This window comes from Plodia interpunctella, chromosome 2 (assembly GCF_027563975.2).
Source record: "Plodia interpunctella isolate USDA-ARS_2022_Savannah chromosome 2, ilPloInte3.2, whole genome shotgun sequence".
NCBI lineage: Eukaryota > Metazoa > Arthropoda > Insecta > Lepidoptera > Pyralidae > Plodia > Plodia interpunctella.
Window position 1 is genome coordinate 5,000,280 of NC_071295.1, and position 26,406 is coordinate 5,026,685.

Here is a 26,406-nt window from a genome sequence, read left to right on the forward strand (position 1 = left end):
TCATATTCCGTGATGAAATTCAATATGGCGCGGGTCATGATTCTGTCGGGCTGAAAAGGCTGAAGGGAAAAATATCTAATGGATATGCCGACTTCCAGTGACCGAATGACTGATGGGATACATTATGGATGTATTATCATTCTTTTTGTTGAAATATTGATTGAAAAATAAATTGTGGCTTGTGGTTTTGCCCTAGAATAGGACCACTCCATATCCTCCAGTGGATGTCGTACGAAGGGACAAATAGACCAGGTAGCTGATAGGCAACAATAGCATTCTTAAGAAGGGTCGACGTCGGACAGGCGGCCGGTTGTAAAATCACAGCCGAATCTTCAAAATTTTGAAGTATTTTAATGTAATGTAACCCGGAAGAATATGCTTAGATTTTTCTTCGAACCTGAAACTATAAAATGCAACATTGTATTTTGGCGAAGGCAATGTACGTACAATGTACATAGCTCCACTTTCCTACTATCGTATCAAATGACGTGGAAATATAAAAGGAGATAAAACCTAAATTGAAAATTTGAGAAACCCTCTCCGAAGTTGCTGGCATCCGCCCCACCTGCTAGAAAAGAGCTGACGGTTTCCAAACAGCTGAACACACATTTTCCAAACATAGCTAAGAGCATTCTCGATTAAATTATTTTTCAAATAAAAAAACTAGATCTTTAAGGTTGTATAATACCAGTCAAACGGCTAACCGTTTGACTGCTATTATACAACGGACAGACAAATAGATACACAGACACGTTAAACTTATAACTTCGGCATCGGGGGTAAAATTTATATTATAAATTAGAGTAGTGTCAGTTTAGCACAGTTATACATTTTATACCTATGCTAAACAGACAATACTCTGGAACAAAGGAAGAAATTGTGGTCTAATAAAACTATTCATCAACCTTGCGTCGATCTGGACAATAGGCTATAGTCTGCCAAGAATGGGCAACAAAAACACGGATGCTGAAGATCCGTCGGGGATTCTGAGCAATTAGTTATTGTCTAATCTAATGCATTATGATCTTGATGAGCACATCTTTACTTTTTATGCAGTAGTAACTGCGAGGCATTGGATTGCATTTAATTAAAAATATATATTAGGTATATATTTATTTAGAATTTTAATAATAATAATGGATTATTTTGGTAAAAGAAGCATAGGTAAATTATATTCTTCATTTTATCATAATATTATTTCAAAAAGCAACGCTTGCCTCAATATTTTCTCGGCTGGTCGCTGCTGATTGATTTAGCAATTTGTTAATTTTTATTCCTATTGAACCATGTTCTATAGGGTCTCCAACTGACGCCGCATATCCAATTGTGTTCATTACTTTGAATAAGCTACCTACATCCATATACCCAATATTTGTGTATTTAGTAAATGGTATAACTTTTTCTTTAATAAATCAAAAATATTTAAAGTGTTTTATTTTAACTGCGAAAACTAGTTAGAATTGAAAATAAAGTGTCTTAACGAGATTAGTAAAATATCCGAGTACCTACAAACGTGAAGACTAACCGAGCCGTAACCCGAGCGAAGGCAAAGGGCATCACGAATTCACTACACCACTACCACTATATGGAATGCTTTCATGTTGACTAATGAAACTAAACTCGTGTTCGATTACTCGTTTTTCCAATAGAGTTTAATTACATCCGAGCTATCTTCCACTGGTGATTGAGGACTCCATGCATCGATGCGAATAGTATCGAATTAATTCGCGCACTCGAGCAGAATCGAGAGAGCCATTCATGATTGTATGAAAAATTGAAGAGTATAATACAGACTGGCCTAGTTTCTGATGCGTGTGAATTAAATAATTCTCATGTAGTTTTAATTACAAAAAATATTTTTCGGTGCGTAAAAATTGATAACATGCAATGTCGTTCACAATATTTTTGGTGAGAAATCTTTGTTTTTGATTTATCTAATTAGTGGTTTGTTCACATTGGAATAGGATTATAATTTAGTTGGTATACTAATAACACGATGCTAAGTGGTGGCAAAACTATAAATTTTATTACTAACATCTATGTGGTAATAAGCAATTAAATAAAAACAAATATTATGGAACATAAATATTTACACCTCTGTTATAGAAGATTTGAGTTTGTGTAGAGGAAAGATGGTCTTTGAATCGTAAAAGATGGAAAATTGTCGTGTTTTTATGTCATCAAGGAAATACACATAATTATTATTAATAAAATTAGAATTCTGTTTTTAAATTTGTCTTAAAGTTTATAGTTAAGTAGACAATAATTTATTTGTCTTAAAAATCAACTGATTTTAGGTTTTAGTTGATACTTTTCGCATTGAATATTAGCAACCATTTCCACTACGGTTTCTGGGTTTATTGTAACAGAACTTTTATTTAGGGTTCCGCGGTTTACGACGTCACGTAAAATGATCATTAATTTTGTATTGTGCTTCATTTCGGACGTGACTGGAATTTGACTGAAGGTGGGTTTTTACATGTAAGTGTATATAGTTTTTGAATGATTGAGTTTGTTTTTGTATCATATCTTTCTATAATTTCAAAATCATTTCCCCATTTCTTAACTCTAGTGTATAATTCTAATGATAAATAAATCGAATACAAGTTTGTCGTCAATGTGTTTAGAATCTCTAGAAACATTTTGAAGAAAACCCTGACAAATAATCAAATCAAAATTATACCACATTTTTCGCATATCACCACAAACAATTAGCCCTGAGAACTTTTGATTCCGCTAATTAAGATCCTTACGTCACCAGTCCACACCATGGTTGTCCATTGCATAACTTCTGCTGCAACATCGCTTTCTCCTAGATATCGAACGGCCTCTATTTGGGTCGAGTTTGACTCATGCTTATGTATTCTGATAGCAGAGCCGAGCAATCGAAAAAGGTCACAATCATAAATAAAATTTCTCAACAGCAGGGCTTTATGGCCAAAGCTTCGGCGGTTTTTGAGATCCGAGACAGCCTGTTCTTATAATTTTGATGTCATGTCAAGTCGAGGTATTACATTATTTTAAGTATACTCGTTTTGATGTAACATCTCAAATTCTTTTGAATTCCGATTGGCTTGGATTTTCAACGTTACCTCAGAATATACTATTTATTTATTCGTACAGTACATTACATCTAACAATTCTTAATTTCACATAATATCTATACAACATCGTAATCATAACCAGAATAATACACAACACTTAAAAGTAAACGAATATCCATACACATTATATAATATTTTTTACACAAAACCGTTATCCAAGAAGAGAAAAAAATACCGGTTAACCACTATTATTATTAACTCCATATTTTATAGTATCTACAGTATGTAGTCCGGTGTATGTAACAAGATTTAAAATTTCTCTTCTTGGCTAGATTAAAATATAGCATCACATGAATTTCAATAGGATTTTCTGTAAACAGAACTTCTACCGATAGCAGCTACGTCAATAGGCCATTCAAAACATCAAAGCAAGATTTGTAGCATCAGCAACTACTGTGTACATCTATGGATCAGTCTACATAACAGACGGCAACCCCGCACTTGTGTCAATATTGTCCCCACATTGAGTGTCGCTTCAATATGGCTTCTGGGATGTCGGTAACTTAAAACTTCAATACAGCCTTCGCCAAGCAGGAAAATTGCATAACATGCGTAGGCATTGTACCTAAATTGTAACTAGTTACTTATTCTACAGCACAGAATTGTGATCTCAGTATTTTAGGAAAATTCACAAATCTTTGCTTCAGACGTAATTGATTAGCCGAAAGGCTAACCAAATTTTCTTATTCGACATCATAAAATGATTCACAACTCCATCATGCCGACAGTCGCCGAACAACATATAATTTCAGTGGGCGTGTTAGTACCTTGGGCGAAATGCAATCCGATAAATTTTGGGAGGTCAGCCGATAATATCATGTTTCTGATATATCTGGGGCATCTGTAATCGGTTGCTTGCTGACCCGCAAGAGGAATTCATGCGTCCGTTACAATTGGCCACATGGTAAGTGATATTGTGTTTGTAGAAGGGAAAAGTTGAAAATAACTTAATATTTTTCAGACTTTATTATGACAATCTCTTGGGAAGCGTTTCAGAAACACTAAAATCCATTTGGAAGTTTGTATTTTAGTACAATATTATGTTTTTCATATTGAGTGGGTTGAAAGGTCAATGGATTCGACCTTTACGAATTCAATTTTTATGAAATTTATAAGGGACCTCTGTGAAATCTCAAAAATCAGAAATAAATTGAAAGAAATATGAGAGTAGCAAACACAAAATATAACTAAATAAAAAACCGAAATCGATTCTGTTCTTGAATAGTCCTAATTATATAAGGAATGTCTTTCTTTTTCGTCGTCAGTTAAATTTCTGTTACTACTAAGAGTAATGTAGCGGCGGGTAACCGAGGGTAGTTTAGCACACACGAAATAGTGCCCTTTAGGTGCAGGTTCAAAATTACCCACTAACGTGTTATCACCCAGGTGTGGCGCTACGAAGCAGTTTTGTCAGTATGGTGGCTAAGTCGCATTTGGAAAATGGGATAACTAATTCAAACTATCATGAAAATATTTTAAGTAGCTTTCACATTTGGCCTCTTCATAATCATAGCACGAATTATAATAGCAACCCAGACACTTATTTCTACTTTATATTTAAGAGCCAGGTCGCCGGATGCTAACCGTGGATGTAACACAATTTTGATTTATCTATTCTATATTCTATGGAAAAGGCAAGTCTTTATATTATCCTTCAGTATTATCCTAAAAAGATAAATAAGCTCAGCAGGCCTACCATCAACTTTTACAGAACGAATCCAATGAAACTCAATTCAATTAAGGCACCTAAATACCATCGACTTAATTTTTAGTATGAATGTGATTCACTCGCATTCATACTAAAAATTAAGTCGATGGTACGAATTTACGATGCAGTTCAGTTTAGGTCGTAAAGTGAATCGCGATAAGAGATGATGGTAAGCCCCTAGATAAACTACTGGATACTACTGGATTGATTCTTACTCGTCATGTGAAAGGGTTAAATTTTAATTCTATAAGTATATTTTTGTAGAATCTTTTTGAATACTGGCAGATGCGGAAGACAATTTCATTAATAAAGTTTATGTTATATGTCTGTACTATTATGTAATTATTGTGTACAGTCCTGATACACTTCAAATCATGGAGCTACTAGCCCGTTCCACACCGTTGGGCAAGCTACAAACAATTCGGCAGCCGTGTCGTAGCCGTTACACGCGTCAGCTTGCTCGCATGTGTATCGTCCCCACTAATGCGATAGCTTCGTCACCCTTATGAACGCCTGGTACCATCGCTGTTTTAAGAAAATTGTTTTGTTTGCCAAACGATGGATAATCAATATACAAACAGACACTGTGATATAAGGTTGTGTATATAAGGTTTTGTAGAAATTCAAAGTCAAACCACCTGAGGCCAACTTAATAAGAGCGTAACAAAGCATAATCAGTAAAAGATTTATAAATACAATCTTGACTACTTATTTCCATAACCTTCAATAGTTCGATAGTTAGTAAATTGAATTAAAGTGGATAAAAGGTAGTAACATTAAAATAGAAACACACCTAAAAGTAAAAAAGCTTTAACACATAATATTTGCGTTTAGCAAACCACCACGTAGAAATAAGGATATTAACTTTGGTATCTATACTAAAAAGGGTGAACTTTTTTTTTCATGAAAATTTAACCTACTTCCATGACACTTAAAATCATGAAATAACAAAGTAAGGCCTATATGCAGCTTAAGTCGGTGCCAAGTTAAATCTTTAAATAAAATGCCTAACTAATCTAAAAACTTTATATAAAATACATAATCCGTTACTCCTGTACACATGTCTTATTTTGTTATTTAATAATTTTAAGGGTCATGGATGTTGATAATTTTTTTTTTAAATAAAATTATGTCTTACCTTCCACTGTGACAAGTGAAATCAGAAAAAGTTCAATTTCTTTCCGCTACACTTTCTATAAACGACAATCGTCGGAAAAGTAATAACTAGCTTTTTTCTAGTCTAGCATAGTATAGTTAATAAATTTAACTTTCGCCTTCTCAGAAACTGCGTTCTTAGCGATGCATTATAAATTATAGACTAATTGTTAATAATAGCAAATATATTATTAATATTCTTTTTCTTTATTGCTGGCGTGCGGCCCCGGATTCACTCGAGTAAAACCATAATAAAAAGTCTGTGTTACTCCTGAAGGTTTCGTCTATCTGTGCGCTAAATTTCATCATAATCGTACCAGTAGTTTTTGAGTTTATTCATTACCAACAAAAAAAACATTTTTTTTCTCTTTTCATAACAAAACAATATTAATATGAATATTATGAGAACTGGGATGGAATGAGATTGCTAAGGTGCTAAAGATATTTATGGTATGACCAACAGCACAGATTATAAATAGAGGCCAATTCGTCAAGCATAGGCCATCGCATTATAACTACATATAGTTGCATGCATTAGCCAATGTCAGGGCAAGAATCCGGTATAGGGTTTCCCACAACGATAGAAAGGGAAGGCGATACTGATCTCGAAGAACGCGTGGTATGCGCCGGCGCCCGACAGCCTTGGTCAAGGTAGAGACAGCTGATTGGGTGCAATGACCTTTGTGAATCATAATTAAACAATTGCAAAATAGGGATTGATACAGATTAGTTCAATGGAGATCAATAAGTCACGATAATTAGATAAATAGATATCTTTTTTTTTTAAGTTCGTAATGTTTTCAATAGTATTTAATGTACTTTTCATTCTAGATCACATAATATGCCCCTGTGGATGTCGTACGATGCGACCAAGGAACCAAAAAGACGCCATAACTAATAGGCAAAAACAAAATTCCCAAAGCGATCCTATACAAAATGGGTTTGTGCCGAACATTTTGGAAATAGGTATAATTGGCTTTTGCACAGCAGTGGAAAATAAATACTATGGAAAAAAGCTTTGATAAAGCTCTCAAGGTTCAGAGATAAACTGAAACAGACACCTTTCAGGAGGAGCTTTTGTGGATTAGAAGGACAGTTATAGTACCTTGGTTTTTACTTAAAGCATGATATGGCTTTGACGAGCTAAAGTGTTTTATCCACACCACATACATTATTTTCGTTGAGAAAAATATACTTCAACAGTATCGAGATTATCTGTCTAACTTTATAGACTTTATCTACGCTTTGTTTAAAGGGATTTCATAAAAAGTTCGAAGGGAAGGCATTTATATAGGCATATGTTTGTTTGTGCAATCTACCATTGTAACAAACTTTCTTATACTGCTAATATTATTTCCAAAACTTATGAAATATTAAAAAAAAATTAAAAACAAATTTGTTCTGAACATTCGTAACTGTTTACTCTTTCAAACTCAATTAAACCAGATGTTATTTCTAGTCTAACATCAAAGTTGACTGGTACAACCCACTGTGAATCGAAGCGTAAAATTAAATTTAAAACATTTTTTTAAGATTAATTTACAGGTGACAAGTCAGATCGTTGATAAGTCAGGTCGACGACGTAGTCTGATTAGGCAAAAAAAAAAACTTGGATGTCTTTAACACTTTACAGGACAGAAAACTGATCTCAAATTACATAGGATGACACTCCGGTTTTCCATACAAAAAATCACTACGTCTATAGCAGTACTTGTTAAAATAAATACTAAAATACTAATGTACGTCAGTAGCTACGGGTATAACCGCTGTACGGATACAACCGGACTGTTTTTATAAATAGCAAAGTTAATCCGTCAAGACAGTCAGTACGGGCTTTACCGTACATCGGGCAACGCCGTACTGTCATAACGACTAATATAATTAAGTTGTTTAGGCAGTCAGTACGGGATTTACCGTACATCGGGCTACCCCGTACTGTCATGAAGAATAACAGAGTGAAACCGCCAAGATAGTCAGTGCGGCGCTCACCGTACATCGGGCAACGCCGTACTGTTATGAAGAATAGCAAACTCAAGACGTCGTGATAGTCAGTACGGGTTCTACCGTACCGTAAAGATATTAAAAAAACTCCATTGAACAAAAATAAATCAATTTTATTGACAGAAAACGAATGCTTACGCACTCAAAAAATACAAATTCAAACAAAAACATCAAATATTCTAATTCAAAAACATAAAATAAGTATTATTCTTCAACATCGCGTTTCATAGCTAGGCACTTTGGTCGACAATACTATGAAAGTTTTATAATTTCTAATTCTTCTAAAACATCTATATCCCTCTAATCAAAAAGTTCACGAAAATAATTAACTTATCAATCAGTCTTCAATTATTGTACACAACACATGAGTAAAGTCTTTATAGCATCAAAAATCAATCTAATATCACTATTCCTATGTATTGCTTTAGTATAAAAAATGTTAACCTAAATCACAGTCCGTCATTTTAACTTTAGGCTAATTCTAGTTTATAATAATTAGTTATTTCTCTTCTATCAGTCTACTAGTTAAGTATTTTTAAGATAATAACTTAAACTTAATCAGTTTTGCGATTGTGCCATTCCTCGAAGCAGGATGGACAAAGAGGTGGTTTTTTTTCACAGCCTTTGCATCGATATCTTGTCTCTAGTCAAGGAGATATGGCTGTACCAATTCCATTACAATTTTTTCTGTCTTCTTGATTGCCGGGTCTGATTCTATTTCTTCATTTTTACCTTTGTACATTAATATATTTAAAACATATCCATCAGAAGTAGTAAATACAAAAAAAATAATTCCGTAACGAGCTTTTTTTGACTTAATATATTGTCGAAAATGTAATCGGCCACGAAACAAAATTAAACAAAATTAGCGATTCATCAATTGATAGATTCACACCGGGACTGTAGATTTGCCGAAAATTCTCACATATGGCCTTCATGAAATCAGAAATTTTCTTTTCTCCTTTAGCATTAGCTTCAGACAAACTAAGACATCGTAATATTTGTTCGAACCGACGTCCTGACATTATGTATGTAAAAAATGGGTGAAAATATAAGGGATCGGAGAATGAGAACAATGATCTCCTACTAGGTCCTTTTACTTGACCTTGCAACACACACAAAGCCAAGAACATCTCCATCTCATTTACTGTTACAACTCTAAAAGCTTGGTTTCGGCTATTTCTGGTATGGGGTTTATTAGAATTAGACAAAAAATCGCCATATGCATTTGTCCTGGCTACTAAATATTCGAGTAATTCTTGAGAAAATACCCGTCTAAATATATCTAATGGGGTAGCATTTTCATTAATATCTATTCTCAATCCTTGAGTGTTATTATCAAATCCAAACTCTGGAATTAGTTCAGTAGTACAAGTCCATTCTTCTTCGGGTGTCTCTGCTTCTACATTTAGAGATAACTGAAGATCAGGATTTCCTTCAGATTCCTGTTCTTCCAAATTTTGATCTACAGGATCTTCCGGACTTGCAAGGCCCGATATTTCGTGAAGAGGAATTACAGGGGACGCAGCTCTGGAACTTTGTGCTGAAGTTGATGGAAATGCTGATTCTAATAGGCTTAGACATCCCATAGAAAAACTATTTTCCGTTGTCACACTCATTGTACCTGACGGTTCGACGATATCTTGAGGTTTATGAAATGTAATGGGACTACCAAGAGGTATTACAGGACTTCCAGATGCACTTTCTATGGATATGTGTGTGCTCGTGGTAGGGCGTAAAGGTAGTATTGGACTGTTTTGGTCAGAAATCGAAGGAGAGGGTGGAACAAATAAGGTAGCTCTGTATCTAGAAGTAGATGGTACTGTATCTGTGCGATTATTATCACTGGCCCTTACATATCTGGGCTAAACCTTAGAATCTTTAGGATCTTTCTCTGATTTAGCCTCATCTACATCCAAGGCTTCTGAGTCATCCGAATCACTATTTGGTACATAGTCTGCATCCGTGCCATATTCCCCGTCGTTATCCTCAAAAGGATCTGTTTCCGTTTGTTCTGATGTATCAGAAAAACTGCCATCGTCAGAACTTTCTGGAGTCGACACATCCTCCAATAACTTTTTGATGCGCTCCTCGTCTTTATTCATCTGTGGCAAAAAGTGAACGTGAGCGGAACGTTATAAAAAGTATATTTTTCTATAAAAGTAAAGACTATATTAATAATAGTAATTTAATACTTACGTTTTCTGCCACAAATTTTTGCGCGCGAACCCACGTGGACACAACCAACACCGGTGCCAGGCAGCGCGACACTGACTTGGTGTTTCTATGAATTCTCTAGGCGGACTATACGGTTATACCCGTAGTGTTACTATATCAACTACTTTTTGTGTTTCTATACGATGTAGGTAATGTATATATTATAGCTCTTAGATTTGACAGTACAAACCTTTGAATAACTTGTAGATAGACAGTAAATCATGTTCGTTACAATGATAGTATAAATCCAGCACGGTGATCACCGTAGCGCTCTTTATAATATCTTTTGTAGCGACTGCGATGCCAGTACTGTCAAACTACAGAGTTTTTAGACCACTGCTATAACCGTACTGTCCTGTAAAGTGTTAAACTAAATGTTTCAAGGTGAGTAGGTATGATTTAATTAGGTACTAAAAGTGTGCTTTTACTTTTTTATGTAAAACAAAGTAAGTATAGATTAATGATTCCCTTGTTATGTGGAGATTATGTTTTATGTGTATAGAATTGTCAGACGTAGGTAGGGTATACGAGTTAAGTACGACATTTGCCCTGGGTGGACCTTTTCCCATCAGTGGGACGGAACTGGTTAAAAAACTTTTCATTCTTCGTGAATTAAATAAGTATCTACTAATATGAAAATTAAAACCGTCCAAGTATCTTTTTACTAATGGCTTTGTTTACAATGGTGGCTCCTTACAGAAGCCAGACCTAGTAACTCTACCCCTAGTGAAATATGATGCATCGGGTAATGAGGACGTGACTGCATCCGGCACTGTAGTGGACAGACGTGCTTCAATCCTTTAAAAAAAAAAAACACGTGGCGAAAACATTCCTTCGTGCCATGTTATTTATATTTCCATTTAAAAAATTGTTTCTTGTCATAGGTTTCTTAAATTTTTAATTTAGTTTTTGTGTATAATGTACGATATGACGAAACATATTCAAATTTTATTTTTATATAAAACATATAGCTGTGTATCTGTGGTACTTATTTATTTACAGGGTGGTTCGCAGAGCGTTTCGATCGCTGCGGTCACGCTGTCATTACAATTTTTCAAATTTTAACAAATACAAGAATGTGTTTCACTATAAGGGTGTACATTACATTACATTACTCTATACTGTAGTAATATCAATTTTATGAATTTTGGAAATGATTTCTTCGTCAAGAAAATTGACGGATTGTAATAACCACGCAGCCGCAGCGGTCGAAACGCTCTGCGAACCACCCTACTAGCTTTTGCCCGGGTCTTCGACCGTGTTTATCCGACAGAAACAAAACTTTTTGCCCGGATAAAAGGATCTATGCGAAGATTATCAAGAATAATGGTGGAGTAATTCATCAAGCTTAAATAGTAACAAATAAAGTTAAATAAACAATAAAACTCACTTTCGTAACTTTAATTAATTAGTTAAGAAGGGAATGATCGATTTAGCCTTGAAAAAGCTGTCTTCGAAGCTCTAGGTATCTATGTGTCTAAATCGCTCCGTCTTTTTGACATCCGTCGACAGACAACGTAGAACAACGCAGAATCGTATGCGAAAATGAGATTTGACTTACATCAACGCACGTCAGTGTAAAAACCTATAGAAAACAAAGAAGCACAACGGATCCGCTACGTGTTGCGTCGTTCCAACTGAGGGCAACGATTTACAAAATTTAGACAGGTAGTGACATCTTATGATACAAGGATAAAACAAATTGAAAGGTTTTTTCAAACACAATGAATTACGAATTAAGTATCTTACTATACTTTAGATGGCGCTACAAAATTTCACCTAACTTTGGCTGTTCGGTATACATTGACGGGTTTTGATTGCGTTCATACATTTGCGTCGGCATTTTAGTGTGTAGCCGGAATACGAATATAGATGGCGCTTTTGCATTATTTTTAAGTTCGGGAATTTTTCGTAAGATGGCGGTGTATTGAAACGTTATTGCTGGCCCTACTCCATCGGCAAACAGTTTGCCAGTATTCGTGCATTCGCATCTGCATCCACCTGAGTTTTTTGTAAATGTACAAACCTAAATTTAATAAGCCTAAACACTTAAATTTTGAATTGCTCTTAAACATATTCTGCGAGACTGATTACGTAATGCCGGCTCCACATTATCCGCGAACAGTTCGTTACACATACATTACCAATTTTTCGTTGCGGTAAATAAAACCAATGCAATGATCATGCATTCGGGTCGGCATCTGTCCGAGTTTGGCGATAATGTGGAGCGGGCATAACAGTCAATTCAACTAACTTCATCCTCTTGTATTGTAGACGAAGTTAATGAAACAACAGATCGTATCCCGTGCTTCACCTAGGTGAAGATCCTAGGTCAGGCACGGGTGTGGACTCAAAATAATAGTGTGGGCAGTTAGTAAAATATTTTAGCTGTGTCAGCATTTACTTATATTATAATCCCGGATTCCTGGAACCTGGTTAAACCCTTTATACTGGCACATAATGTATAAAAGCTCTTATCTTCATCCATAAGATAGCACACAGAGCTAAGAGCGCTTATTATTTTAGAATCGTGCATCGGCTGAAGTCAACGTCAAAGATGAGTGCAACTCACCTGTAAATACATCCTTATTTATTAGAGATTTGAGTATCGCGGTAATACTTAATAAATGTAATGAGGTATACTGCGATACTTAAATTAAATAAATAAATAATAAAAAAAATTAAAAGTTCAGTTTGTCAAAATTCTTACATAAGGGTAGGTAGCTAAATATTATACGGACAAGATCACCCAGAACAGTTTGTGAATGGAAAGCATCGGGTCAGTGAATCAGTATTTTTTTCTCATCGTGACGTGATAAATGGGCTAGAATAGAACGCAGTATGGGCGCCTAGACCGAGAATTCCAATGATGCGCGAGATTGCTATTTCTCTATTTCATGCGGAATAAAAACTGGCCATGTGAGAGTCGAATTTCCTCATCAACTGTTCTTATCCTACTTGTCCATACTAATTCCTACTAATATTATAAAGAGAAAAGATTTATATTTTTTTTATTTGTAATGGATAAACTCAAAATATACTCAGCCGATTTCAATGAAATTTAGCACAGAGATAGGCAAAACCGTCAGGAGTGACATAGGCTACTTTTTATTATGGTTTTTCCCCAGCGAAGCCGGGGCGAGTCGCTAGTAATATTATAAATGCTAATATTTGTGATGATGCATGTGTTTGTTACTCTTTCACGCAAAATCTACTGGGTGGATTGTTATGGAATTTGGTACACGGGCAGAATATAACCTGGAATAACACATAGGGTACTTTTTAACCCTAAATTCTCACATAGATCCGGAGCGCAACTAGTCATTATATAAACGCATGCAAATGTATGGCTTTTTTATTTTTTTCTTTACTCGTTTTGCAGTGTGCTGTATGATAATGATTTTTGCAAACTTTGAACACTTTGATTTATAGTGAAATAATGCATTAGTTGAAGTGCAGTAGAAGTTTAGAAGGTATAAGTTGTATGAAGGCTAGGAAATTTACGCCAAACCACTTTAAATTTGAAGTTGGAATAGCAAATTACCTTATTAAGATTGCTTTTGAGCTACAATACACTCAACATGAATAGAAACAACATATCCATATCAAGTCATAAGTATGAGCACAAATACACAGAATCAGAAAGCAGATCGCGTACCAATGAAATCGAATTTATAATCCGCGTGAACTGAGTGCCGAGGCAGCCAGGAAATATACCTACGTATTGGTGGTAATGTCGAATAAATATGTATTAAAAATTACGTGCAGCGGTCGTGACACGTGTGCAATTTTGACTGTATTTTAAGCACAAACTCATGGAGTTTGCAATATCTGGTACATAAAAGAAAATACAAGTACGACAATCAACTGCCGCTCCCTAGATCCGGGTTAATCAGAAATTCTCAAAAAGTACGTGTCGCACCATTTTCAATATAATGTGTTGTATCTTAAAGCGGGAAGAAAAAAGACCATTTCGTATAAGCACCTCGAAAATTTTCCGTGCGAGCGTGAATGCGCGTTCATTGAGCCCTGTGGAAAAATTCAGCGCTTCATGCGAGCGTAAAGAAAATATTTCATTTGCCCCGCGAGTCAGTAAAGCTGGTCCTGATCCCTTTTATGAGCTCCTATGTTCCTGGCATGAACAATGAATGTCGCTTGAATGTGACAAGCGCTCACTTATCGCTTTAATGGGGTTGTGTTCGCACTAGCAGGGTTACTAACCTGCAAAGGGCTTCATTAGTCGCTTTACAACGCGTTAAAACAGTCGCGTTTTTTGTAGTATCTAGGTATAACTAAATTGTAAACGCTAGTTTATGGCAGGTTTTTAGTTCCAGACTTATTAATTTATTTTAAAGAAAGAAAAATTTATTAGCCAAATACATGAGTACGTATGTTGATGTTAAGATAAATGAAACCTACTTGTTTTACCGTATATAAAGTCAAAACCAACCAAAGAAAGTCAAAAATAGTTTTGAATAAAAATCTATAGGTAGTTGTTTTAGCTATAAATTTGTGGCTACGTGTCTCCGCGAGTAATGTAATGTAAACTCGAACTAAGCCAAACTAGTTTCTGCCCGCTTATGGAAAAAATAAAGTAGTTCTAGATTACCTAACGTAGACTATCTCCATACCTCTCATTGAAATCCGTTGAGAGCACAGTTGGGACACTTGGCTGTTCGTTAGAGGTTTGGAAAAAGAAAATTATATCATAAAATTGAAACAATGTATAATAGAATTTTGATGTATTTAAAATACCAACGAAATATATTGAATTTTCATTAAACTATAAAGTAATTGGGTATCTTTTAACACAGAGTGGATGTAATTTTCCGCCTGAGAGGCCTCTAAACCAATACAGAACGGGATAAACTTACTTACTGAGGATAAACTTACCTAAATTGATGCTTCAGGACTCGCGCCCTCGGCTTTACGTAGTATTTATGTGATGTGAAATGATTAACATATAAATTTGTTTTTATCTAATTTCTTGAAATTTGTTGATAAAGCAGGTTTATAAGAGTTTTTGTTGACAACTATTTCCAATTAATTTAACTACAACGCAACGATTGTCTCGGTCACGATTTTAAGTTAATTTAGAATAATTAATTTTTCGGACCGACCGGTTATGAGGCGTCAAAACCGAGGAGAAGACTATCAAGGGAACAACAAGCATAAAAGAGGCAAGCATTTAAAAGATAATCAAACAAAAAAGCATTCCAATAATTAAACAACTGTATTCCCAATTTCAACTTACAATGTTTCTTAACTAAATTATGCGTTAAAATATTCTTAAACCAAATGCCGAATTCAACGAATGCCGTTTATATTCCTTTTCCCACTGTTTAGGGTATTTTAGAGTCATTGAAAAAGAAAAGGGTTTCCTTACCTCGCTGGAAGATTGCGCTTCCTCCCGTGAGGGCAAAGTAAACCTTTCCCTGATTTAACGGTGCCTCTTCATGCACTTTATTATTCTGATTGTTAACTAAAATCACCATGGAGGATACATCATCAGGATAATCTTTTTAGATAGATTATTATTTTATGTATATTTACTAATATCAAAAGTATTTAGAAAAACAAGAAACAAAACTTTAATGATTTTTTTTTATTGTCACACTACTGGGCAAAGGTCTTCTCCATCGCCTTCCAATTTATTACTTCAAAGCCATATCGCAACAATTTTACCTGTGTGTAAAAATGATATGCGTGCCAATGATCTGACAGCTAAGGATATCTGCACTTCTTGGTTTTCCCCTTCTGCCATTACCAGACGGAAATGTCATACCTAGAAAATACTTATTTAAGTGTATTAAAAACTTTTCCATAAAATAAAAGAACGTTTGATGTTTATAGGTATGAAGAGCAGACAGAGGCTCATCTTTCGGGATTCAAAGACATGAAGTTCTAATTGACATCAATACAATATGGAGAACTTTGAAATTGATTTGATTTCTCAACCTTTTTGGTTAGGATTCCCATGAGGTTCTGTTGTTTTTTCAGCAAATATATTTTCGTAATTTTTTTTGTTACGCTATAGAAATACAGAAATCATTGAAATTGTGATAGAACTGTGTTTCAAAACAAACTTGGAATACGATTCACATTATTAGACCAGACTACTAGGTATCTATATTACACTACCTACATTGCTTGGTTTTGTCTTATATCAACGATATCTCCTTGTTTGCAAACTAAGCTGTGTATAGATTTGCCACAACGACGGGTCCACCAACGTACATATACCGTTTATGGAGGATATCTATCTGACTTAACTTATCGTTCCCTATCACAACAGACATACAGTGTAAGTTACATTCACACTATTCATTCAAGAATATTTGAAGTTTGTGTTTTTATATTGAAATTCTCTGTAACGACAGAAATGTCAAGCAACAATATAATAGAAAATAATTATTGAAAAATAGAAATTCATAGAAAAAGGTTCCCGAAACTCCTACAACCTTTGTAGTAAAATGAAATAACTTACGAAACTTCAAAAACATTATTCTTCCCGACGAGGGTAGATGAAATTAAAGTTACACTGAACATTTTTCCGAAATGTTCCCAAAAGTATTCCAATATGCCGATAGAAAAAGTTGAATTAATTTCCTGACACAAATGAGCCGTTTTAATTTGCAAGGCAGCAAATTTTTAATTAACGAATACTTCTGAAATTAGTGTTGATCTCAATTCAGATATTTATTTTATTAGTGAATATTACAACAAATTTAATAAATAACGCAATCAAGTGTGATTGCGTTATTTATTAAATTTGTTGTGAGCTGACCGAAAGCGGAATCAATAAATTTCTATATAAAAAAGAAAGTAGAAAATAATACACATTTGCTTGCTTGTCTAGTTTCACAACTGTTTAAGTATGTTTAAATCTTTCCCGTAGACAATTTTGCGACGGAAATCTCGTTAACAAAATAGTCTCTTCCTGGACTGCTTAGTTTAAATACGCGAACTTTTTAGTATGCTACCAAGAAAACCTCAAGTTGTTAGTTAAATTCAAATTGGAAAACTTTTGAAATTTATGTGCACAGTTTTAAGGCACCTATTATGTCTTTGCTACTGTTACACGTGCAACGACTTTTTTTCGCCAGTGAATTGAAACACGGCTCAGAACAGTGTAGTACGGAGTACGGGTCGTGTTACACTGGACTAGTTTAGAAATATTGCTGGCTAGCAATTTTCTCTGAGCATATGCACGATCGTGTTAAACCTCAGGGGTGACTTGGGACTTGACTGTTCTGTTTTGCGAAATCTTTTATAATGTAGTCTGAACTTTGTTAATACTTATATTAATTTCGGTATAAGTACAATACTAATATCGCATTAGAAACGATAGATATATTTACCAACTAGCTATTGTCCGCGGCTTCGCTCGCGTGAATTTCAGGCAGAAATGTTTATTTTTCCGGGATGTAAGGCACCTTGGTAAAAGTACCTTCTCCATACCTCAAATTATATGTATGCCAAATTTCATAATAATTGGTCGAGTAAATAACGCATGAAGAGGTAACAAACATACTTTCGCTTTTATAATATTAGGAAGTTAGGATTTTATTTCAAAAATTTGTATAAAAGAACATAACTATTTCGATTTAAACCAATGACAATGGCTTATGATGAACCTCAAATTTCATTCGAAAATATTTTAGATTTTCCTTTATATCAGTCTTTGTAACACAACAAAATTAATAACAATGACAAGCCTACCTACGATGGATAATCCTAGTTGGGAAGGGATAAGAATCTAATTGATGTGAGAAGAAGGCAACATCCTTGAGTATAAATCGCCTTACTTATAGACCATTTGTGATTTATTAATGTATTTCTTAGTTATATTGTTTACCCGGGCGCTACATGTATATGGTGTACAGTCGGGGGCAGAATAGCCTGACCTGTGGTAGTAAGTTATTTAGATGGGGGTTAGGTTTATCTACGCCCGACTGTACTATAAATTCGAAATATTTTATTTACATACTAAATCTTAATACATATATATAACCACATAAATACTCGTATCAACTCGTATCAATGTATGCGCTAAAGAGAATAATTATGTAGACGGCTTTTTAACCTATTTAATGTCGTAATTTTTTTTTCCATTACTTACTTCCATTACGGACTTAGCCTTCAGAATATGGACAGTCTAATTCTGAAATACATATTATGTTGTTACCATGGACATGTAAAGAAGCCAATTCTTTACATGTCCATGGTAATAACCCATATTTTAAATTCTATAGTTGTAGCAATGAACATAATATAGACTTGTATTTGTGTATAGTCTCAAATCAATAAATTCACTCATTCATTCCATCATAGTTTTTATTAGATTAAACAGGTCCAAAGCAACAGAAAAAAAAGAATTACTGTAGCACTATCAAAAACTGTAGTATTATGCCACAGTATATATTTTACAGAGTAGAGCGTTCGCAACAGCCGAGATAATGCGTTGGTTAATGGAGTGTCGCTACTGCAGCTCTGTTGAAATACTAAACGCAAATTATATTAAGTACAGAAGTTGCCTAGGTCACATCTTCTCCACTTGCCACTTTAGAAGTCACACTGAATTGAGAAATAATTAGGTAGGTACTATTTATAAGTATTGTTAACGAAAGTACGCTTCACTTACGTATGATTACCGATGGAAAGGTCGACTATAAGCGTGAGTGACCCGAATATGAAAATTCATATTAATAATGCCTATTTCTAACTTTAGTTTTTTTTAACTTATTTTATATCAATATCAATATTTAAATTAAACCTTAGAGTGTAGCAAAATGGAATGTAATTTGTCATATTCTGGTCTAAATTCTCGAAATCCAACAGATAAATGAACAAATATAATGCCGCCAAACTGAGACAAATACCGACGCAATTAATTGACCGTTGCCTAATTTGTATGAGAAATCATCAATGTGTTCCAAATTCTCTGAAGTTTGGCAAACTGGTTCAGATTCATGCAGTTTCATTATTTTAGTCCCTACTATAGACAAAGCAGAGTCATATATTACTAAAAAACACACACAGCTTTATGGTTGGCTTATTTGATTAAATTGAAATTGAATAGTGACAAAAAATACATTGCTAGCGTGTCATCAACGACAAAGTTTCAGTTAATAGATCTTTCCCTTGATTGACATTTATAAATTTGTCGCCAAATTAATTTATCTGATAGATTATAATAATATAATAATAATGATGGTAATTGATTGCAATTCATTCCCAGCTTTACACGTGTAAGATAATACTGTTATCGACTTTTTCTGTCTTTTCTTCAATTTAGCATTTATGACAAATCTTATTTTTCCGACAGTGTATACTATTGAGTGCAAACATTTTGGAAAGAGTCAATTCTATGTCCCTTTTATTTTAAGCGTTAAGTGACTTTCACCATTACGGGATTTGTAAATGGCAAAAATTACCGACTTTATTGAACTTTTACTTTGAACACTTCAAGTGGACATAAAAAAATGAACTTACTTTTAGAAGCGATTTTCTTTTGTCGTTTATTCATAATACTTTGGCATTTAAGCAAGGTGAGTAAGTATAGATTCAATATTTGAATTTTAATAAACAACAGATACATACTGTATTTAAAATTTAAAAATGTAATTATGAATTTACTAGCACTAGATTTTGTCCGCGGCTTCGCCCGCTTGAATTTCTCACGGTAACATTTCTTTTTTCGCGATGTAAGGTACCCTATGTCCTTATCCGTACTTTAAACTACATACAAGTATACAAGTAATTTTAAGAATAAAGGTAACAAACAAACTTACTTTCGCATCATTAAATTAGTTAGGAGGAATAACTTTACAAGTGAAACTAATCTATTTTAACTTAAATTTAAACTAAATAGACCAAAACTCAAGTCGTATAGACTATTAAGAACCTGTCCAGTTACTGCTGGACAAGGTTCTTAATAGTCTACTTACTCTATCTAACATATTCAAAAGGCAAGTAGTATTGGCAATTTATATAGGAATTCCTAGTCACCGGGCGAAGAAGTTTCTAGCCTTTTGGTCACAATATATATACCTTGATCAGTCTTTCTGAAATCATTTCAGGCTTGTGGTCCCACCCTAGAATAGGACGACTCCAAATTCTCCCGTGGATGTCATACGTGGCGACTAGGTGTATAACAGGTGCATTAACAGCTGATAAGCAACAATAGCATCCGCAAAGAGGGTTGACATCAGGTTGTAAAAGCATATACCTAGCCAAATTAAAATCTAATGGTTGATTTCTACGCGAACCTTGGGCTTCGAGGCGTAACAGCTCCAAAGGTAACCGAGATTACACGAGCGTAAGAGAGTGTTTTTGAAAAAAAATAGCTGATAGCTGACCCCGTTGGTAAATATATATATATAATATTTACATTATATTTATTTATAAAGAATGGTTCTATTTCTCTTTTATTCAGTTATATAAACATAAATTGTTTTGTTACACAGATAAAAAGAGAGATTTTCGTACGGTGGTCATGTTTTAGCGTAAATTTACGTCATCCTACGCAATCCATTAAAACGGTTTTAGTGTTCAGCATGGGCATAATGGAACCGTTGTCTCTGCGGGAATCTTAAAAGTGCCATTATTTTTAAGACTTTTACGATTGTAAGTTACTTTGTTTCTTTTTAAGTAGAAACAAATTCATAGATATGTTGGCAAGAAAATGTTTATCAAAAAAAATTAATGATAACTACCTATTTTTATCAAGTATCAGTGATTGATAAATTATTCAATGTAACTATTATTATAGCCATGATAGCGAAGGGCTCAGTAGATTTGGATTAAGCCCTTTTGCGCAGACAACGCTGCAGCCACAAGGGATAGCCTGGTTTGGGTCAAAACAAACAGTGCGGATTAAAGGGAGCTCTATCGTGTAATCTACCGGTGAAATAGATTCGTTTCCATGTTTTCTCTGCCATTTGGATGGCAACGGTAATTGAATATCACACAAAACTAGCTTTAACACACGTCAACATTTATATTTATCACTTTGACCTAGCTAAAACATTCATTATCTGTATAATTTTTTTCAGAGAATTAGAATATTAATTATATAAAAATAAAACTAAAAATTAGAGAAACTTTTTTTTAACACCGAAGTAGTTGCTGGCATTCTCTCATCCGCTAGAAAAGAACGGTTGCCAAACGGTCAATATATATTTTGCAAACATAGATTAAAACACTCTCGATTGAATTATCAAAATTTAAAAGACATAGTAGTATATTAACACAAATGATTCCCATTTTTTTAATATAAAAATACTATATCTGTACTATTGTATGTTTATTTATTTCAAGTAATAGGCAGATAAAATTTGGTTCGGTTGCAGCGTAAACGTTGTCGTTAACTTTAACTTGCGCAAACAAACGCAAAGTAACCCATTTTGGGGTCATTTTGTCTAAACTTCAGCGTCGCCCTAGTTTAAATTACGTCAAATTTGACGGTGCAACTCACCCTTAGTTTCTTGTCTAATTTATACTATGGAACAATACACAAACGATGGAGTGGATTTCCATTGTTTTCTCCATTGCACAATGCAAATTGGAACTACGCTGTAGTAGCTATTTAGAGTTTAGTTTTCTTCACCTTGTTTTCTTCAATGGTAGTAAGCTTGGGACAGGCGTAGGTTTCGAAATAGGGCTATTTCAACCACAGACAGGTTTCATTATACGAACAACACTCAGTAGGTAAATATAGCCTATTCAACGTTCAAAATAAAAACTAGTTGTAGCTTTCATGATATTTCCAAGTGTTCTGAAAACCATATGATATACTTATATCGTGATGCTTCGTTATATTAATGGCCTAGGACACTTGTCCTAGGCCATAACGAAGCTATTATTTATCTTTCTCTTTATATATAGAAATTCCAACTATAAAAATCTAGTTGGATGGACATATAGTTCATTAAAGTTGGCTGTTTCGATATGTCTCTGTATGATTATTCTCGGATTTTGTTATCTATTTTTAAAATCATATTAACTGGCTTATTTACGTTTTATTTAGGTATAAGAAATAAATTAAGAATTTTCATTTTACTTACATTATATATAATATGGAATATGTACTTGTATGGAAATAATCAGTTACGAAAAAGTGAACATAAATCTTCTTCATAGATGGTTAGTCTAAAGTGAAAAATTGTAACTATAAGCAAATATTACACGTGAAAAAATTGTGTAAATATGTTTCAGTTTCAGAGTAAATAATATATTAATTTGTGATCAATTTTCTTTTGTATAATTTGAGAATTTCGTGTAGAGTTCGGTAATACACCGTGTTCATATTTCACAGACGGGCGGCTTCAAAGCGACGCGTCTGGTGGGACAGATAACGTAGTAAACGTCAATCTCTGAAGGTTGCCCGTTTTCAGAGGATCAAGGTTGCGGGCTAGGATTATAAGGGTCTAAGATAAGCTTATTTTCCAAAGCCTAATTTTGTACCTTGTTCGTCGCTGACATTTTGAAACCAATCTTCAGTGGTTTTCTCATCTTAGTTTTCTTTTAATTTTTCCTAACTCATAAAGTATTCGAGACCAGGGTCCACTTTCAACATCGCACGGTGCTATCTCTTATGAGTTATCAAGGTTAATGAAGCTGTAAGTAGTGCAAAGACCTATATGATTTTATTTCCTTCGAGACACTGAACTTTTCTTTTTATATGTTCCTATGGTATTTAATGTCTTCACCTCCGGACCGTGGTATTACTGAACATTATTGTGGAAAAAGAAATTGAATACTAGTGAAATTTATTGTTTTTACAGAAATTACATTTCCATAATATATTGAATTAAATTTTATTGCAACGAAATTCATTGAACTAAAAATTCGGAATAAAAATTAAGCTATCATTTTATATTTAAATGAATGAAATAAAAGAAAATAAAAGAAAATAAAAGACGACAACGCCCACATTTCTGTCTGAACTGGACTTAATATGAGATTGAACTTGAAAGTTTTTGACGGTCATTATTCTACTGGAGCTACTTAAAAAAATATGTTATTTAGCTGTGACAAAAAGAAATGTTATTTGTGAAAATGAGAATTAATCGCTTCATAACAAAATTACTTATGACGAGGGTCACATAAAGACACAAAAAGGTTGTACTCTTAGCAAAAACCTTTTAACAAGCGCGTTAATGTTGGGGTGTTATAATTTGTGACATGTCGTAATGTTTTCGTAACCCGGTGCATAAATGAAAAATTCAAATGTGTAAGAGATAGGGACACCGTATAGCTCTTGGACAGAATAACCCTTTTATTATGGAAAGTGCTTCATACAATGCAAATTTTACCTGTAACGATAGTGATATATATTTAGATTAAAACTTTTAAAAGCAATCTTTTATTTTTCTAGACATTTCAACAGTTTTAGCGTTATTTTAGTCTGTGCACGCGCATACCTTTAATAGTTGCTTTTAAAAGATAATTATCTTTTCTTTTTTTTAGATCTATGTAAACCTAGCAAAAAAGCTAATTTAGACTTTTTAGGTTCACATACATTTAGGTACCTATACATGAGGAAAATCAAGAGAGACATGAAACAAACTTCACCATTCGACGCCGTCATTACATTTGTCAATGAAAAAAAAATGCAGGTTAAAGTAATGCGCTCTTATAAACTTATTACTTATTAACATGAGAAAAAAAAAGATAAATATAAGATTTTTTTTCCAAGGAAATGAATTGTATGGTCTTCAAGAATAATAAACTAGAAGCGGTTTCCAACGAAAAGGAAGTAACCCTAAGTTTAAATGGAAAAGTTCGCGTTTGAGGCTACACTTACAGAGCACGCTGTTAAATAGTTTTAGTTTTTTTTTCTCTTAGAAACAATAGTTTTTCTTTGAAATGCTTGTAGCTTCTTTGAAAGGATTTAATTGTGGGTCGCAAGATAGTTAATTTTGTAGACGTAAATCGCTTAGCTTGTTTCTTCGTAGACTGAAGTCAAAGCGATGGATTTCAATGCGCCATTTAAATGTTCCTTTTGTTATGTAACTAGCTTTTGCTTCATCCCCGTTTACTTTGTGTTCTTACTACTGTCTATATTTCGACTTCCAAGCGACGAGCAATGAAACCTGTACCAGATTTTAAGTTTTCGACGATTCGCTATATAACGTGAAAACTGCATCAAATTACATCAAGTAGTTTTTGCGTGATGCGCGAACAAACATACAGACAGAAAGACAGACAGACAAAAAAATGTTTTGGCTTCTGTTAGTCCCAAAAAGAAAGCCATATTTTTTTCTTTAATGTATAGATAGGCTACTTTCAGTTTTGTTATAACTATAAAAGATAAATTTACTCTTCGTTTTTTGGATAGGTATCTTTTGAAAATTTAAAGGAATTGACTCAATCGTCACTACAATCGCTTTGAACCTTGATGTAGGTAATACAAAATAGTTCAGTATTATCATATGGCTAAAAATACGGATAAAAAGTTTAAAGGATGCCCCTAAGAGGACTGGCTGCCAGTCATAAACCACAGCCGAATTTTCAAAAAAAAATCATGTTTATTATAGCCTACTTTAATGCATTGTCACACGGCCTAGAATACAATCGGGAACAATCTCAGATTAAAAAGAAATGCAACATTACAAACTTGTTTATACATTGTATTATTACAAGATGTCCAATAAATTATAAATAAAATGATGAATAATTAAATAAATTAATTTTCAACTCTGAGACAAATCGCGAAACTCATTTGCCAAGGATTGTGTGGGTCACGTCAAGGCCTTTGCAACGGTTCCCTTTCATTCCAAAGTCGCGATATAAATTGTTTCCTTCAGGTTCAAAAGCGGTTTCCACTGAACTAAGCCAAATATGGATTTGACTAAAATGGCGGATTTCCGTAATTATTCTTGCTTAGGGCTGCTTGATTCTTGATGAGGTACTTTCGTAGGGATTCCCTTAGGGTCAATGTCAAAGAAATCAGCAAAGAATAAATGCTTTATTCATAAATTTCTTTAATAACATTTAGCCCGCGACTTTCACCCGCGTTTATTTCGATGCGTCCACTCACAATTTATTATTGTCAATATCTTGGATTATTATAATATATAATAACCCGAGATGCCATTATTAGATTTTAAGTTAGACCATCCGCTATACAATTGTGGAAAATCACATCCAATTCCATCCAGCTGTTTTTGCGTGATGCGCGAGCGAACGTACAAAATTCTAAAAAAAAATGTTTTGCCTCTATCAGTCCCACAAAGACCCCCATAATTATAGTATAATTATATATATTATGTATATCTACTACAGACATAAGCCCACTTACAGTTTTATTAGAAGTATAGCTCTTAACAGGCATTTTCTCCCGTCATATAGGTATTACCTAAATTCAATTATATTTATCATAGCTTCAGAAGAGCATTATTATAGCATTTCGGAGCGACCATTGTGGAGAACCAATGCCAAAGAAACTCATATGTCATCGCGTCTCCATAAGTAAAACACACAACGACTTCCTTAGATCGGTTGCCATGCCGTTGCTTTTTTTCCATTTTACTGATAAATCACCAATGAGAGTGCAGGTTTCCTCGAGACATTTTCGTTCATTGGATGGAAATGATCTATGAAGAGTACTACATGAGTCATATTTTATTGGTACTTATTCAAACTCATGAGTAGAGAATACCAATGTTTTAAACTTTTTGTAAGTTGTAGTATGTAAATCCCGTTATGCTCTCTCTCATCTTTCCGTCTTCCCGATTACATTTGACAAAAAATAACCATACAATTTTGATGATTTGGAACGGCCGCCTGCTTGACGTCAACCCTCTTTGGGAATACCGTTATGCTACCTATATTAAATATCGCAGGCATAAATGTAGAAAGACCTTCTTCTTACTTTGTTTTGAAGCGCTTCTCTAAGATCCTAATTTATAAGTACTTCACAACTTTCTCTTAACTTGACATTATATAGGTACGGGTGCTTCATTTTAATGGTGTTACTTAGTAAGCAACTCACGTGTTATTTAAACCGCGTTTATATACTTATACATTCAACTATATAGTCGACCGTGAGACCTTAAGTAATCTTATTTGGTTCAGACAGGACCAATATTTATTTCTTTTCGAGTCTATAAATATCTAACACTAGTGTCCGAAGTTATTCAAGTCACCTAAAGGCACCTGACGTGTCTTTTTCTACTAACTACAGCGTCTACTGGCAAGTAATCGCAACACACA